Raw genomic sequence first — 5,914 nt, 5'->3', positions numbered from 1 at the left:
AAACATCACCTTCTTCCCATGCCGTAAGTATGCTGACCTGATTCAGCGAACTCATGTGGAAACTGACTTGAGTATTTTAACTCCTTTGTTTTAACTGTATTATTTATGAAGTTTTTTTCTCCAACTTTTTTGAAAAAAATATTTTTTTTTTTACTTCATTTCCATCATTTTCAAGCAGAAAACTGACGTCATCGAGTCGTTTTCAACAAATCAGTATGAAGATTTTTGTTAAGTTTTCATTCTTTTCTTGGTAATTTTGTATATGGATTTTTCTGTTCTAAATTTTTCTGTTCTTGCAAGTTTTTCTAATTTAAATTGTTGTATTAAAGTTTTAACGCAAGAAATTATGAATCTAATACCTAAAATTTTCGCTTAAATCAATAAATTTTTATTTTTAAGTTTGTCTTTAAATTTTGTCTTTGATTTTATTTCGAGCTTAGAATGATGCGCAGTGCATTGGCTCTGCACGGTTCGTTCTTAGCAAACATTAAATAAAAGAGTTTCTTCTGATTTAGCATTCAAGTAAACTTTGATGCTCATACAGAGTTTTATCACGAGTAATTCCGACCTTCATTCAGTTGTCTTACGTATACGTTTGACTTTTGGTGACAGCGTCGCTGATGGTAAAATTTTTTCTGCACTCTAAAAAATGTGTTTGTTCCGAAACATTCATCATCACGATGAATTATTTCGGAAGAGCAACAAGTGAAGAATTCTAAAGCTTTTTCAGTGGTTTTAAGAACTTTTTCGAAAATATTCCTCCTCAATGATTTTACCTTAACATTTTAGGCTTTTTGCGTTTTGGGTGCGTGTCACTTCTTTATATTTTGTTTTTTAATCTTTTGCTTTTTGATACTTTTCTTTCGCAAGCATTGTTTACATCAGGTCGTTGATGAAAAACATATTCTTGCTGTTCGAACAAAACACATGGTGAGCCAGAACATGGCATTGGCAATAAATTATACTTTTTACTGAGTACACTTAGCACAGTGTAGAATTAGGTGTAAAAAATAATTTAGTCTCAGAGTTCAAATCCTTTTTTTTCTTTTTTTGGTTTTTCTTTTCGCCCAGGAAAAAAATCCTAATGAGGATGAAAAACAGCGTCTCACAGGGTTTTATTCATCCTGGTTTTAGATTTGGTTCGGATTGATGAAGGGATTTAATAGATGATAGAACTTCATAAACTATAAGAAAATTAAAAGTTTGTAAAAAAAAAAAACAACCGGGAATTATTTTTTTTCTCTGACAATTTTTCCCATCGACTTCATGGTGCTGTTGTAAAAACGTCATTTAAGTTTGTATTGTTATGTTACTAAAGACCACAAACTTCTTGTTACATTTTCATCTTCTAGTGAAGGTAGCTAAACCACTGATCTCAAAATAAAACTGGATAGCGTATACGGAAAATTTTTTGAAGCCAGTTTTGGCCTCCCAAGATGGAATTATCGAATGGTGATACGAAAATTAAGAAATTGATGATAATCAAGTTTTGTTTCTTAATCTCAAATATTGATAAATAAATAAGTTTCTTATAAAAATCTTGTTTTTTTATTTAACATAAGATTTTTTTCATAAAAATAACGGAATATTACAATTTACATAAATTTCAAATATAAATATTTTTTTATTTAACAAAATATACTCTTACAATAAGTTGTTCTATATTAACTTTCTGTTTTTCGTTTTTTAGAATAAAAATAATAAAATAAAAAAGTTTTCAGTAAAACTAAATACAAGTTTTAATTTTAATTTGCTAAAATTTAGTTTGTTTAATGATAGTGAAGAAAAAGTATGTTTGGTTGTGCAGAAATCTCAAATCTAACAAAGTCCTATGCTTTAAGAAAGTTCTAATTTATGAAATGACAAATTTCGTATATATAAAATAAATTTGGGGAAAATAGCTTAGCTATTTTAACTAGATATCTAGTTAGTTAAAACAACTTAACTTTTTTTTCTAAATGTTTATTTTATATATACGAAATTTGTCATTTCTTAAATTAGGACTTTCTTAAAGCATAGGTCTTTGTTAAGTCACACCATGGTAGTTAGCATTTGTTATATAATTTATGTACCTTTTAGTTCTTAACTACCCAATGCTGTTTGCTAGAATGTTAATAACGCAACAGCATGGTAGGCAGCTGATTTTTTTTTTCAAATAAAATATTTTTTAGGCATTAGTTTATCAGATAGGCACCACAAAATTATAAATGCTGCATGAATATAATAAGTTTTGTTAAATGCTTCGTAAGCTTTTTTCCAGTTATTTTGGCAGTTTGTTCTTTACCCAGGTGATAAAAACGTATTTTTGCATAGTTTTCTGAAATAAGTTTAATCAGTGCAAATAAATGGTTATCAGTTATAGCTGAGTCAAACATATGAGAAGTTTGTTCAATAAATATTTTTGAGCAATCAACTGATCTCAAAATAGCACTAGAAGTGGCATTTTGAATTCCTATTTTATTTGGAAGGTGGCCATTTATTAAGGCAAGCAACCTTTGGAAACATCTTTCAGTTTCTTCGCATATGATAACAACACTTTTGGTTGGTTTAATTAAACCTCCTCTGTCTTTGAATTTTAAAAAACTATTTTTTTTAAATTAAAGGAAAGTACTAATGTATTCCAACATTTAATGCAGATAATTTATTGTAAATTTATGTATCATACATTATTTGATAAGATACATAATGTTGATAATGTTTGATATCATACAAAATATATGTTATCAAAAAATTTCCTTCACAAGTCGTTTTGAATAAAAAGTCAAAAACAATCGACTCAATCGTTTAGAGCTGGAACATTACAAAGAATAATATATAAGTAAATAATATATATTAAAAAATAATATTTTGTATTTAATATTTTTATTAAATACTATATCCATTAATTACATTTATGTATTAAATAATCCTAGAAGAAACCCCTGAGTTGTGTGTACTCACAGCACTCAGTTAATAGTTCATGCAGCATGTACATATCTTGCTACAAAAAAAGTAAATATAAAATTTGTCAAAATTGTGAGTAGACACCACTGCCGCTTACCATACAGTTACGTTTCATTTACAGTTAGTTTTCTCAGAACGTCTTCACTTCACTTCGTCTTCAGCGTTTTTCAAAACTTAAAAACTTTGATCACCTCATGAAGTTGAATTTTAAGCAGGGTGTGGTTAGCCCCGATAACCCGTTCGTCAGACATATACGTCAATAATTTGTAACCTTCAGTTATTGGCAAACTTATTTGATACGTGTACCTAAAGGTAAAATCTTCTAATGCTAAGAATAAAAGAAAATGCACAACTTTACGTGAAAAAGTGAATCAAAATCTAGCCTGGTAAGTAAAATATTATTTAATGTATGCATTAAATAATAAGTTTCATAGGAAGAAAAATTGAAGAACCCTTAGTTTTATAAAAAAAAAGGATATTTTTTACTCGTCCCTCCCACAAACTTTAACATTTCTGCTTCACTTGATGGCAGTAAAATAATAACGAGCGCATAACGAGGGAAAAATGAAGTCGGTTTTTTAAATTATGAAATAAGCAATTAATATTATCGAAGCAATAAAATAAGAAATCGAGAAATAAAAAAAAACCCATAATGCATTTGACCAGCATCTTTAAACATGAAGCTATAATTTTCTTGTTATTTATAATATTTTTTGCTCTTTTATGGATTAACATTTTAAGAAAAGTATGTGTTTATTTGTAAGGAGCAAATTAATAAATTTTTTAATGAAGTTTTAATATGATTTTAAGCTTATGCGTATTGCACTTTCAAAAAACAAGAAATAAATTTTATTTTTTATATCGAAATTACTAATTACTTACAATGCTAAATAAAAGTACAGTGAGGAACTGTACCGCGATCTGAAGTAAGTGTGCAATGATATACCATTGTCGACCGTAAAGTTCGTAACTTGAGTGATCCGAACAGATCAAGAACAAATAACTCGGGCAACAAACTTATTTTATATAAAAGAGTCAAAATAAATATGACAAAGACTTATTTAAAGTGCGAGTAATTGTTAGCAATGGCTTCCTCAACTTTAGGTATGAACCTGACTCACGTCTTCTTAATATACTCTGGCAACATATTGTTCAACTATCTATTGATGGAAAGCTTCAGAGCCTCAATGCCATTGTGATGTTTGCTGTAGACCTTACTCTTAACATACACTAAAATGAAGAGAATTAAGATCTGGGGATGAAGGTATGGCATGACTAAGATCACATATCCATGGTCCAGAAATCTGGCATCTTGCCTTCCACCGGAAGTATGACTATGTCATTAGAGGCAATAAAGCCAAATACCATCACAAACGCAGGATATTTGGTCTGAAACTTGTACCTAACATTCTCTGGTAGCTCATTGACATTCAGGAGGATTATGTAGAGTTTAACTCAATGTGAGTTTCAGTAAGGTAACAAATGTTTTCAAGAACTTAAATGATGAATTTAAATGATCCAAGAACATGCTTAGTAAAATGTTTAAATTTGGAAAAATATTTTTTAAGCAAAACTCTGCTAAAATAGAATTTCTATTTTGATGCGAACACTCAATTGAATACTAAACCTCGTGAGGTTTACCATTCAACTTGTGTGCAGTAACAACGCCTTAAAAACGCGTCGTGAATGATTGCAATTTTTTTCAAGTATTCCTGTTTCTCATGAATAAGTTGATCAGTTCTAAAACTATATAACGATCTCCGTTATTTATCTTGGACACCAAATGGACAGTAAAGAGTTTTTGATTGGATATTAGCACCGTGTGAGGTTCTTTCTTGAGGTAGCAGAAGATTTTCTTACGCCTTCTCAGTCTCTTTTCTTTAGCAGCTTTTTAATTTAAAATTTAAATTAAAAGTAAGCTTTTAATAATAAATGATTTTCTTTAAATTCATTTTCATTTTAAAGAAGAAAATGTTCCTCATTGTGACTGGAGCTCCAAAAATTGTTGTATACAAAAAGAAGACTCATTCTGCTAAGTTTGAGGTGATTTTAACAGAACAAAAAGTAAATATTTTACTTTGGTTACAATTTTCAAGCTTCAGTAAGCCTATGTCACCTATTTTAAACTGCCCTTTGAAGACAAACTAAAAACAGGGAGGGAGGGGGCGCCTTGTTTCTCATAAAACAACTGCAAAAAAAATGTAAAAGGTAAGAAGATACAATTTATCTTTTAAGTTTAAACCAAATTTTTAATGTAAATATGAAAATCTCGGGATGTCGTATATTCTTTTTGACAAGCATGATAAGCATGTTGTTCTACAAAATGCTTTAAAGTAGTGATCGACCGAAACCGAAATTTGAGCCGAAACCGAAAGTACCGAAATTTTGGTTTAGTAAAGCCAAAGCCGAAGCCGAAACTGAAATTTCGGCCGAAGCCGAAACCGAAACAGCCGAAGTTTGAAAAAAAAAATTTTAAAATCCCTGAACCTTTTATGATCACCAAGTTAAAGCAAAAAAAACTATTTTACATATATCAAAGCAATCACTATGTAACACAGTTTGATAAAAACTATAATATAATAAAAAATAAAAAAAGTAGACTTTGTCTAGACATTTTAATAATTAAAGTTAAGAATTGAAATATTTTCTCTACAGAATAAAATTTTTTCCATGTTTTCTGGCAAAAGTCTGTTTCTTTCATTTGAAAGAATGTTTCCAGCAGTTGAAAATAACCTTTCAACTTTGGTAGATGTTGGTGGAGGTGTAAGGAATCTCTTTGCTACTTTAGCCAAACCAAACTTTGCTTTTAATGTTGTTTTCTCTTCATACTCTTTCCAAAACTCTAAACAGCATGAAGATGTTGGGCTTTCTAAGTACTCGTTTAAAACTTCCTTTGCCAATTTGGAAGTTTGATTTTTGGACCTTGTATTTTGTGAGTGTTCAATGATATTTTGCATCATTGAAGAAAACC

General features: G+C 29.6%; 1 protein-coding gene across 1 annotated transcript in view; it reads right to left on the bottom strand.

Annotated features, from left to right (window-relative positions):
- LOC145183507 (uncharacterized) overlaps positions 1 to 5,914 on the bottom strand; it is a 297,046-nt gene that overhangs the window by 218,298 nt on the left and 72,834 nt on the right. The window lies entirely within an intron of this gene.

Source organism: Hydra viridissima, unplaced genomic scaffold, assembly GCF_058129835.1.
Source record: "Hydra viridissima isolate aposymbiotic clone 2 unplaced genomic scaffold, HvirCarnegie_v1 scaffold_1, whole genome shotgun sequence".
NCBI classification, from domain to species: Eukaryota; Metazoa; Cnidaria; class Hydrozoa; order Anthoathecata; family Hydridae; genus Hydra; species Hydra viridissima.
Note: the sequence above shows the minus strand (reverse complement) of the source record. Positions and strands in the feature narration are given on the sequence as shown.